Source organism: Bidens hawaiensis, unplaced genomic scaffold (assembly GCF_021521415.1).
Source record: "Bidens hawaiensis isolate Kalapana, Puna unplaced genomic scaffold, B.hawaiensis_p1.1 tig00014140_1, whole genome shotgun sequence".
Taxonomy (NCBI): domain Eukaryota; kingdom Viridiplantae; phylum Streptophyta; class Magnoliopsida; order Asterales; family Asteraceae; genus Bidens; species Bidens hawaiensis.
Window position 1 is genome coordinate 249,185 of NW_027492217.1, and position 13,447 is coordinate 262,631.

The 13,447-nt window shown below is 34.1% G+C and overlaps 1 pseudogene across 1 annotated transcript; it reads right to left on the bottom strand.

Annotated features, from left to right (window-relative positions):
• Positions 1-335: 335 nt before the first annotated feature.
• On the bottom strand, positions 336-13,111 carry LOC143545979 (uncharacterized; annotated as a pseudogene). The gene is made up of 4 exons (XR_013137536.1): positions 13,066-13,111; positions 12,856-12,945; positions 2,555-3,606; positions 336-1,986 (listed from the first exon to the last, which is right to left on the bottom strand). The product of XR_013137536.1 is annotated as an uncharacterized LOC143545979 (transcript).
• Positions 13,112-13,447: the final 336 nt, after the last annotated feature.

Sequence of the window (13,447 nt, forward strand, 5' to 3'; positions counted from 1 at the left end):
TTGATAAAATATAATATTTTCTTAGAATTTATACCGGATATTTCTTCCCTTTTTGTTCTTTATCCTTTATTTCCGGTCCCAGTAGGGAGTCAATAAAGAAGAGTGTACAGAAAAAGACGATGTTGCCCTTGCGATATTTAAACGAAAAAGAATAAAGATTAAAAAAAAGGATGGCGTTAATAAAAGACGAATTAGCCCTTTAAGTTTGTAACCTAGAAGTTAAATAGGAACAATTATAAACCGACAAATATTTTCTTTTTTCACCAATACAAATCACATAAAACATTAATTAAAACCAAAAAACAAACTTAAATAACACAAGTATGATATGATCCTAACCTATATCAAACAAAATCTACCACCTTGCCTTCAAAACACTTAAGGCAAAATGCTCTCACCAAAGACCCCATGTCATGTGTACCCTTTTAGATCACATACAACATCATACCACGCATTGATCTGTTGTACTCTCCGCATTAACAATCATACCCGAGACCGGTCGTCTTTGCCAGCAGCATTTTACCAATTTACCCTTTTCATTCTATCTCCTCTTGACCTTCAGAAGGACACTGAATCAACTCCAAAATCTTCACCACTTCTTCCATGTCGGGTCGGTTTGACGGTACCTGCGATGCGCAAACCAACCCAAGCTTGATTACCGATATAGCCTCCTCTGTCGGGAAGTCACCTTTCAACTTTCTATCAATACATTCATCAGCCCGACCGTTATCCAACGCTCCCCGTACCATATCGCACAAAATTACCACATCGTCCTCCATATACTCCACTGGCTTCTTCCCCGTAACGACCTCGAGCACCAATATCCCAAACCCGTAAACATCACACTTTTCGGTTATTTTAACCGTTTGACACGCGAACTCGGGCGCCATGTACCCGAGAGCACTTTGAATCTTCCCACTTAACACGTGTCGGTCTAACGACAGTAGAAGTCCCGCCAACCCGTAATCTCCGACTTTCGCTTCACCCGAGCAATCGATTAAAACGTTAGTCGATTTAATATTATAATGAATGACCTTCATTTGATGCAAATGAGCCAAACCCTTTGCGGTCCCGAGTATGATCTCAAACCGTTCTCTCCACGAGAGGGTATTTTCGTCATTTCCTTCGTGCAAATGCTTATACAAGCTCCCACTCGACACATACTCGTTTATCAACAATTGCAACGTAGGAGTCCAATAATACCCTTCAAGCAACACGAGATTCGCGTGTCGAATCGTCCCGAGTTTCTTAACCTCCCGATCGAAATCCTGTTGGCATTTTGACATGCTTGAGACATTTAACTTTTTTATCGCGACCGTCCGCCCATTCCTGAGAGCAGTCCAGTACACAACCCCGAACCCGCCCCGCCCGAGCTCGCACTCCTTATTAAGCAACGCATTGGTCCCAGAAACAAACTCGGCATCACCAGTAAACATAACAAGTTTTCCATAATCCGAGCTCGGTGAGCGTGTGTGACTGAACTCGTCTCCACCAGAAAACGTGAGCGCTACCGCAGCGGATCGGGACATCGAGTTCCTAACATGGAGGTTAAGAATTGTGACCACAATTACACCCAAAGCTATAAACACAGCAGCTGCAATAGCTATAATTGCAGATATACTAAGAATGATTCTTTTGTGACTCATGTTTAAAGCGGTTGACCCGTGGTTTGACCGAGACGGGTTCGGGTTCAGGACTATTGGCTTTGGGTGTGCGCCGGGGCACGATTGGTTGACTATTGACCCGCATAGAGACGGGTTATCATAAACCACAGAAAGTGGGATCGTGTTGAAGAAGCCACCAAGCGGAAGCTCGCCTTCAAAGTTGTTATGCGAGACGTTAAATGTCACGAGGCTTGAGAGGTTTGTTAGTTCTTTTGGTAAAGTTCCTGAGAGACGCTTGAATGATAAATCAACATACTCAAGCTCGGTTAATTTCGCGATGGATACCGGGATCGTACCGGTAATGTTGTTTTGAGATAATATCCTGCACGTGAAAAATAAAAAAAAATCAGTTTAATTAATTTTGAACACACTTTCAGATCAGAGGTGTGCACAAAACCGAAGTAACTGAACTGTAGCCCGAATAACTGAGGTAACCAAACCGAAATAATCGAAGCATTACCGGAATAACCGGCATTACAGAAATAACCTACCTAATATAAAAACCGATGATTTGTTTTTATTTTCTTTTTAAACTGACTTTTCGGTTCGGTTTGGTACAACTACAAATCGTAAAAACTGAACAGAAAAATCGTTTTAAAGTAATTTATCTAAAAATGATAATAAACTGAACCAATAAAAATCCGATGGTTTCGTTTTATGTTTTATAAAAAAAACATATTTTTTTGGTTTTTCCATCAAACAAAAATCGAAAAACCCAAACCGAATGACACTAATCGACTTTAAGTAATTTATAAGAAATTAATAAATTGTGCAACTCAAAATTTTTCACCCAAAAGATTTCAACCCCAGATGTTAAAACCAAAACCGATCCCATTGTAAAAACGGAACAAACCTAAACAGAATCATATCAAGTAATGATCAAGACTTACAGAGTGGTTAAACCCGAGCAGTTCTGGATCTGGTCCGGGATCGAGCCAGTCAAGAAGTTACTCTCAAGCCATAATTCTTCCAACGAACCCACACCACCAATCTCATTAGGAATGCTGCCATTGAGCCAATTATGGCTTAAATCAATCACACTCACACCTTTCAATCCACCCAAACTCCCCGGAAGCGAACCGATCAAACTGTTTCTCGACATGTTCAAAACCACCAACCGACTAAACTCACCAATCGACGACGGGATCGGACCCGACGACAAATTTGCAGACAAATCCAAAACTTCAAGACTGTCAAAACCACCACCAGGTTCACCAAACTCAACATTCCCCGTAAACTGATTACCCGAAAGAAACACACCCTTTAACCTTAAACCAAAAACCCAACGCGGAACATCTCCGGTGAACAAATTAAAACTAACATCAATAACCGAAAGGTTAACACATTTCGCCAACGAATCGGGTAAACCCCCGGTGAACTGATTCAACGAAAGATTCAAACTTTTCAACGATTCAAGATCACCCAACGCGTTCGGAACCAAACCCGTGAAATTATTAACGGAAACATCCAATATTTCCAAAACTTTTCAAACTTCTAACCCACACGGGTACGTCACCGGCGAAGTAATTCCCCCTCAGATTAACCACATTGCATAAACTAAGCTTCTGTAAAGACTCAGGCAATGTTCCCACCAAATAATTATTATTAAAATCAACAGATAACAAACACTCTCCAATTTTATCAGGCAACTCACCACTGAAATTATTGCTGCTTAAATTAAAAACCCTTAAATCAAATAAAGTTTCAATCTTTTCAGGTGGGATTTCACCATCAAGAAAGTTATTAGAAACATCAAGTGATCTTAACGAAGTTAACGACCAAATGTCACTGGGTAACACACCTGACAACTGATTTGACGAAAAGTCAACGTTTTGCAAAGTCAGACATGACGAAATTGAACTGGGTATTTGACCGGAGAGAGAAGAAGAAGAGAGGAGAGTGGAGACATGTCTTTTTCTTTTACTTTTTTCTCTTTTTATTTCTTCTCATATGGTCTCCTTTATTTTTACTTTAAAATATATATATATATATATATATATATTGTTTTTACCTTTCAAATTAGAAGTCCGGTTTGGTTTGGCTCGATTTGGTTTAACAGTTTTTATCCTTAACCATAATCATAATCATAACCGCTAGATTTGGTTATGAGATTCTGTTAAGCATAGCCATAACGGAACTTTGGTTTTGTTTAATTGGTTATGCTGCTTGATTATGGTTTGGTTTTGGTTTTATGTGGTTAATTAACCAAGCAAAGTTTGATAAACAATTAAATTAAATGAGCATGAAAAAATAATTGATGATATTAAATGAGAGTTGAATGAAGGTTAATATATACATATACTCAAGGTTTTTTTGTTATAATATTGACACATAGACTCAATTCACATATATACATGTAAATATATTTTCACCTTAACGTAACAATGTTTGAATTTCTTCGGTTTAATTCGGTTAATATTCTGTTATGAGATGTCCTTAATCATAACCATAGCGGTCAATAGGTTAAAATGCCTCTTTCTTATATTTCTTTCACTCTATAAATAAATATTATTTTTCTTAGTTATTCATTACATGATTAAAGTTTAAGAACTTATTACTTTTGGTTAATAAATAGTTAAAAGTAAACAGTATTTAATAACATGACAAATTGATACGTTTATTGAACTTTATCTTCTAGCATAAAAATTATGTGTATTTTTTTTTTGTTCTTTAATTGTATTTTAAAACTTTTATAACTAAAATATATTGTATTTTATAACTTTAACTTATAAAAAAGAACTAACATGCGGCCATTGTTTAAAAATAAAGTGGGAATTTGATTTTGAATTCATTTAAGAAAAAGGGTTGGAAAAAGTGAAGAGGGAGTAATGAGCAATGAGCGTGTCTGGTGGGACTGCATTAACTCCACCCCATTAAACTTTACTCAACCTCATTAACTTTTTTATATTATTTTCTTTTTTTTATTATTTTATTTACTCAAACCAAAGAAATACAACATGATTATATTTTTGGTTCTTTACACCCTCATGCCCATGCCTATTTGATTATGTTGTCAAAATATTCGACATAACATGCTTTCTATGTTTTATAATCCAAAAGTTACATTTTGTTTTCTATTTATAAATATTAAAAAAAAAAACATAACCATGAAGACAGTCTTATCCTGTGAAAACAAGGTTTTAAAAATTTAAATGAATGAGTTATATGTTGTGATGGATTGCCAGTTTTTAATGTTGTCACTCTTTAATAAATGTTTGATTATTTTGTGCCAATTGAGTATGATGCAACACATAAAAGAAGCCATTATTCAGATGAGTTATAAGTTTATTTTAAAGTATAAGGTTTGTAATAAATTTGTTCGTGCTTTTATAACTTTTTTAAATCTTTTATTTATCAATTTGGCATTTTAAATATAACACTCTGTGCTCAAAATTTTATGATAATTAGCTCAAAGTCTCAAACTCCCCATTTTTTTAGGAAACTCAAATGGTAGTTAGGCTATCAGGTGTTGACCTTGTTTTGTCGCTGGATTGATGATATGGCGGGCGGTGTCGGCGGCAGACATCGCCCCGCTGTTGACGGGCCGGGCTGCCCGGCGGTAAAATTATTGTAGAGAATTTGTCGATCAAAATGCCGCTCATCTTCTCCCCTTTAAAGCTTCTGCTTTCTTTTATTCTCTTTATAACAAAAAATTTAAGATTGGAAAATTTTAAGATTAGAAAAGATATAGGGAATTTTGTTGGTGAAGATAGATGGCTGGAAGAGTACAGGAAGAGAGATTGAGCTTTCTTTTATCCTTTTTATTATTATTATAAAAAAATAAGTCTTTTACACCTAATGTTATAAATTTAGTTTTGGTTATATTAAACTAATTATATATATATATATATATATATATATATATATATATATATATATATATATATATAATTTTATTTAAAAAGAAGTAAAGTGATAAATTGGTAACCATTTCCTTAATATTGTGGAAGGGAGTAAAGTAAAGTAATGTATGATGTGACGCTGACGTGGCTTTGTAGAGTGATAGACAAAATGGTATCCACATCCATTAGCCTTAGGCTGAGGGGTGTGGAGCGCGAGAAAGGGCGCGTGAGGCCATCCGCTCGCGCCCCGGGGCGCGAGAGGGGCGCGAGAGGGGCGCGAGCGCGGATTTCAAGGCGGGCGCAAGGGTGATCGCGGGAGAAGAGAGAGGAAAAGCTGGTGGGCCCACCCAAAAGAGCCGTTGAGCTCGGGTTTTTTTTTAAAAAAACCTTTACAAAATCCTATATAATACCCCTAAATCAACCCATTTTAATCATATCAAACACAACTTCAATCTCCAAACTCATATATAATATCCCAGACTCCTTTATAAAACCCAAAATTTTTTTCCTATATATAACCCATTTCATATAAATCAATTACCACAACTTCAAAAAAAAATCCAAAAACAACCCATCGTCCCAATTTTTTTTTTAAAAATAATGTCGTCGTACTCGTCTGATTCCGACTCCTCCGAAGAGGAAGATTTGCTTCTTCATGTAGGGGGAGTTTTGACCGCAACCGTGGTCAATCTCTTGCAAAATCAAGCCCATCAACCCCGACTCCCGAGGGTTAGAGCACCACCTCGTGATCGTGATTGATCGGGTGCTAACGATACTTTGATGAGGCATTATTTTAGCCCTCAACCGGTATACGCGGAGTCGGATTTTCGAACTCGTTTTCGAATGAGCAGGCAATTGTTCACGCGTATAGCGAGTGATTTAGAGGCACGGTATCCCTTTTTTCAACAAAGGGAGGATGCTAGGGGTCTTCCCGGTTTTACCTTTCTTCAAAAATGCACGGCTGCTATCCGTCAATTAGCGTACGGCATCTCGTCGGACGCTTTGGATGAGTATTTACAGATGTCGAAAAGGGTTGCACGTGAATCCCTTCATTTTTTCTGCCAAGGTAAAAAACATTAATTTACTTTTTATTAAATATTTATTACATTTTGTAATATATATTGTACGTAGGAGTCATATCGACTTACGCTCGGAGATATCTGCGTAAACCTACAACGTATGACATCCAACGCATATATGAGGTGCACGCAGAAAAACATGGTTTTCCTGGGATGCTAGGTAGCATCGATTGTACGCATGTTGGATGGGCTATGTGTCCAACGGCCTGGCGAGGTCAGTTCCACCGTGGTGATCATGAAGGGCCGACCCTCATACTTGAGGCGGCGGTGTCACAGGATCTTTGGTTTTGGCATGCTTTTTTTGGTGTTGCTGGGTCAAATAACGACCTTAATGTTATCGATCAGTCACATTTGATCAACGACCTTATCGACGGGGTTGAACCACCTCAATCTTTTGTTGCAAATGGAGAACTCTTCAGGTACGGGTACTATCTGGTCGATGGTATTTACAACGAATGGGCTGTGTTAGTTCAAGCTTTTAAAGATCCAATCGCCGACAAACGGAAGTATTTTACGAAGAAGCAAGAGTCTGCTAGAAAAGATATTGAAAGAGCTTTTGGAGCTATAAAAAAACAATATTATGTTCTGGCGAACCCGATACGTTATTGGACTCGGGAGAGGATAATGGACGTCGTCTACACGTGTCTTATCCTACACAACATGACGTTAGAAGACGAGGGCAAATCTATATGCCAAAACTACCAAGGTGACATTCCGCCACAACCGTCCACAATCAGTGATCAACAAAAACTTCATAACATAGCAAATATCAAGAGCCGTGAGATACACGGGGAGCTTCGACATGAGTTGGTTGAACATTTGTGGGCGAGGCGACCAGATGATCTTGTATTAGATTAGTTTTATTATTAAATATTATTGTTTGTTTAATTTTTAGTATGTTTTTTTTTTATTATGAATTTTCAAAAAAATGTGTGTTTTTTTAAATAATTTCTTGTTTTTTTAATAATACGTTTTTTTAATACATTTATAAAAAAATAAAAAAATAAACCGCTCGCGCCCCCTCTCGCGCCCCTCCACACCAGGGCCAGGGGCGCGAGCACCACAACCAACACCCATCTTATCAAGTTTCTCTCTCTGCCACACGTCACAATATTATTGGCTGGAGCCCCCACTCGCGCCCCCCACACCCCTCAGCCTTAGTGTTACATCTTTTTTTCTACAATAAAGTGGTGTATTTAATATTTATTGGTATTATTTACATTAATTAATATTATCTTTATTATATATATATATTAATCAATTATCTTAATTTTTTTTTGGCATTGTGGATTAACATTTTTTAAATGTTGATTATAGCAAGTAATAACTTATTAAATTTCTTGCTAAATTAATCAAATATTGTAATTAACTTGATTTTTTTTATAACTGATAGCTTAAGCATTTACTAATTCTACTTCAAAATACGTTATTGTACATTAATGGATTCGAACCCACAACCTTATAGGAACGGAAACTGCTATTTGAAACCTCAATCTTGTATCCTAGAAACGCTTTGATTAATTTTGATTTAATCGAGCACAATATTATATAACCTCAAATGAATATTTCATTACTTTCTTAAATATTCTTATTAAAAAAAGACTATCCAAAATAAAATAAATCTTACAACAAAGTTGTATTTTCATAGATGGAATTATTGGATGATGTGTGAAACATAAAACAAGAAATCACTTTGTTTAACATGATCCAAAGGGGTAAAAGACACAAAAGTGACAAACACAGTAACGAAATTACCAAAGCTAAAGTCAAATATAATCTCACTGCACATCTTTTGGTTGTTTCCTAAGTTACACCTTACCTTGATTCAACTATACTAGAAGCACTGTCAATTTTTTATTAACTCACCACAGTCTTATATAATCTCAAATGAATGTTTCATTACTTTCTTAAATGCTCTTGCCAAAAAAAATAATAATAATAAAAATAAAAACGAAACGAATATCTGAATTAAAATAAATCTTATAACAAAGTTGTATTTTTATAGATGAGATTGTTGGATAATGTGTGAAAAACAAAACAAGAGATCACTAACATGATGCCAAAGGGGTAAAAGACAGTAAAATGACAAACACAGTAACGAAATTACCAAAGCTAAAAGTCAAATAAAATCTCACTGCACCTCTTTTGGTTGTTTCCTAAATTACAAACGTATTTGTAAATGTGGTTTTTGTTTTTATTTGTCATTTTTTTCTTTGTGGTTGTTGTACTTGTATCTATATTCCTCCTATAAACAAATCACACCTTATTTTGACTTTTTTTTATGTTTTCAAGTACTCTTTGCCCCCCTTTTACATTTTTTATTTTATTTATTAGTTAAATTAATATTATTAAGAATATTGGGTTAGAACTGACATAGAAAATATATTAAAAAGCCTTTCTTGAAAAAACATTTAAGCCTATGTTATATACCTGTGTAAGGGAAAAAGTTTTATTTATTATCTTACTGGATAGTTATGTCTTTATCTAAACGAAATGTATATGTAAGAATTTTGTTGCATGGATGTCTAATTTAATCATAAGTCTCTATATAATGATAAAAAATAAAATCATGAAAATAATTGTTATATTATACTACTGCAGATGTTTATATTATTTGTGTGATCTTGGCTGCAAAAATACGAGTTTATGAAGTGTGCAAATTCAAGCGGTTTAGTGCTTGATTGTACATTGTCTATTTTCAATATGTTTGTGTATATATAATTTATTGTTTTGTTCTATCAGTGATGATTTTCACTAAAATTTCCTATGTCTTTTGTTTTTGTTTTTAATGTTGTCATTATTTTGTTTCTCTGTCAAGGTTTATATTTTGCTGCATTTTCTTATTTTTGTAATGTGTATATGTTATGTTCTTATTTTGTAATACTGTTTTCATTTACATATTTAATTCACGTATATTCTTGTCACACATCTATGTTGTTTTGGGAAACATGATTAAATATATTTTATTCTTAAAATGAAGCAGTAAGAACTAATTTGTTGTTATTATTATGTTTATTTTTATAGGTGTTTGTTGTTATTTTTTTGTATTTGCTAATTTTTTATTATGAGACATTATAAGTATTTGCTGACTTATATTTTATTGTTATTATTAAATTTTTTCTTTTGTTGTTATAAGTATTTGCTGTTATTATTTTGTTCTTGATTTTGATTCTTTTGTTGTAATTTTTAGGGTTTTTTTTTATTTTAAATCATTGTTTATATAGATTGGTATTGTAGTTGATATTGTTTTTCTTACGTTCTCATTTTTTAATAAATTATTATTATTTTCTACGTTCTCATGTATAAACCTTCCTCGTTATTTTGGTATACATTTATTTCCTAGTATTCTCTATGTTCCTTTTTTTATTTATTGTAGGTCAACCAGTCATGCTATTGCATTTAATGTAGTGCATTTATTGTTTCACTCCTGCCAATGGGACTCTCTTCATGGCATTGGTTATTCATGCATCTTTGAAGTATTCACACACCTTTTAACGTGGGGTTTCATACTATCGTATAACCCCTATACGATCGTATGTAGGGTGTGTAGATAACCAAAAGGTGTACGAATATCATATCCCTTCTTCATTTGATAAGTCATGACGTTATCTTACAAACATCATGCAACTTGTAAGCTATCCAAGAGGATTAGATGATGCAAATATCCTAACACGACAAGTGTTTGGGATTTCTCAGGACCGTCTCCGAGAATTTATATGCCTTGGCCAAGCCGAAATAAAAAGGCCCATAGACCCTAACAAATAACGAAATAATATAAGCAAAAAAAAATAGGCCCTATTTAAATGGTTTTTTTTTTGTTTAAACAATTAAATTTTTATATGAGCTTACTTGGTTATGATTTAGATTGTGTAAAAACTTTTTGTATAAAAATAAGCTTAAATTTGTATCAAGTGAAACTAGAACCTACAACCTTTTGGTTGGGAGTCATGCCTCTTCGCCACTAGACCAAACTAGTTATTGCATAATTAGGGTAAACATTAAATATACATATTTTTTTCATATATATATATATATAAAGTTTTGTGCCCCTGAAAACTAAGTACCCCGGCCGGTCGCCCGCTTTGCATAGTGTCCCAGCCGGCCTTGGGATTTCTTATGTTTATCTTCTTATGACTTATTTATAAGTCGCATTCTTGTGACTTATAGGAACTTTTTCACTCGTATATTAAGCAATTCCAAACAACTTTTTAACTTATTGATATGCTACAAGTTATAAGGAGGCAAAAATAAGAAATCGCGAACACCTCCTTAATGTGCCTAATATGTATTGTATTCATTTTTAACCAATTTACTCAATATTACACCTTTTGCATAAACATAGATAGCTATCTCGAAATTTTAAATAGTGCGTCTGGTAGTATATCGTTCTATCTAATCATCTTATACCGCTGTCAATAAGAAAATCATATGAGCGTATTTCATTAAACGGTTGTGAAACATATCAAGTTTTTTGTTTTTAAACATCTGACTCACATATTTAGAAGAAAACATCTAGTGGATTAACGAGTGTGACTTGGATCTGTGATTCATCCGTATGAACTAAAATACGTATTGTTACTATTTTATTATAACGAAAATGTTATAAAAAGATCATTTAAAGAGAAAATAAAGCCTTTTGCATATCATCACAAATGTTATTTTATTGATATATGTAAAATATGGGTGGGGGTCTCGATAAGTACATGGGGTTTTAGCGCAAAAACCGGTGACAAAGAACACAAGAAAAACAAACAAATTAATTGCGTCGTAACGTTGCAGTTCATTTGGTTTTTAATGAGACCCATCTACACACGTAGTCAACATCTCTATTCTCTATTCCCACGGTCAACTTCCCAAATATATTCTCTTTTATTTTTTAATAGCGTTTGGAACTCCCTCAATGTTTGGGTAAGCCCTTTTAGACAGATGTAAATTGTTCGTATTGATTTTGATACTTCAGACTTCACTAACACCATCAAAGAGGATACCCATTACTGTGAGAAACCCTATTGAGTCAAGTTTCGAATCTAAGACATTCAAATCTCAAGCGTTAACCATTACTCCTGCTATTAAAGTATTGAACCATAAGCTCAATTGCCCGAAATATATTATCTATTAACTTAAGGGCGGTGTTTCAGCTATGACAAAACTTAAATTTTTAATCTCATATTACATCTGTAGTTATATTTGCCGATCTCACATTACATCAATGTAGTTATGTTAAAGATTGATTATTCTTGTAAAATGAGTTATCCGATTGGTTTAACAACTGTTTTTAAATATTATGGTTTCAACTTTCAAATTCAAAACCAGACTTAAGGAGTTTTCACACAGTGGTAGGTCCTCTATTTGATGGTGTTTCTAGGTGATTCAAGTCAGTAATGATAAAATTAGTATGGATGACTGGTATCTCGTCTCAAGAAAACCCATTCAGGTATACGAGGTAAGTTTCAAAAAAAAAAATTAATAAAATCCTATTTACACCTGACCCAATTACAACTTGACGTTTTTCAGCTAAACTATTATTACCATAAAAGTGCTCCTTATTCTCAAGAATTAAAATTTTCCTAGTCTCAGTTATTCACAATCAATTCAAAATGTTAATAAAAAATACATAAGAAATCAACGCAAGTATTGTATGATATTGAAATCAAACACCATTAGTGCAATGCATCCCACTAGTTGATTATTGTTACTAGGGGCGAAAATTCATGACATGATTCAAAACCCGGCACGAAAAAATAAGGTTTTGAGTTATCTGACACAACCCGTTTTCTTCAACAGGTCATCAAACCCGAGCTGTTTAAAAAGTGGGTTTACCTGTTCACCCGTTTAAGAATTTTAGATAAGTTAATATTTTGATTTTAAAGATAAGAAGTGTTAAATTTTAAAGTTAAATACTTAGATTTTAATTTTTCATATATCTATTCACTTCCAATAATTTTTTTTAGTTTTAATTGTCTATTCTCTAATTATTTTAATTTGCTTGTTCTTATTTTGAGCTAATTATGTGAACCTAAGTTTGTTAATTGAAAATGAGAGATTAATACATAAAAACAATTAAATCTATCACAAATTATTAAAATGTTTTATATGCATATAACAGTAATTAATTGCTTAATTTATAATTGAGTCACTAAGTATTACCCATATTCGTAAATGAGTGTAAAATGGGTTGACCCGAACAGTACAGCACAAATTTAAATGGATCGACCCGACACGAATAAATATATGAGCTGGGTTAGGGTTGAAGAATCTTAACATGCAAACCCGCCAACTCGAAACCCATCAACACGTCAACTTGACCCCTACTTGTTTCCAACTGTCCTACAGCATGTTCTTCAGCATCCTCAACTTCCACTACGAACAAGTACAACTTATATATTCATATAAGATTGCTGCAAATGTTTACCGTACATCAGATGATTGTTGCAAACCTTTACCGTGCATCAGAAACATTCGGCTCGTACTCTTATATACTCAATCTCTTTGGTTGTGAAGTTCTTAAAGCCTTTCCTACTTCCATTAACTTGAGCAGTTGGTGATAGTGGCAACTTCTCAGTAGTACTAGTAGTATGTGTCAAAGGCAACTTCCCTAGAGTAAAAACCAAGACGATTCTTGAAAATTATTCTGTTTTCATAGGTGCATTCCTAGTTTATGTCCATTCAAAAATACATGAAACGCACACTCATCACATATCATCACTTGTAACGCATCGAATGCTTCACAATATAGTTAATTTACAAGCATCTTTAATTTATACGGATTCCAGCTATTTTCATAAATTCTCTCTCAATTCGCTCGTAATTCCTCAAAAGACATTTTTTGTTTGCTCATTTGTCGATTCTAACCTCAGTTATC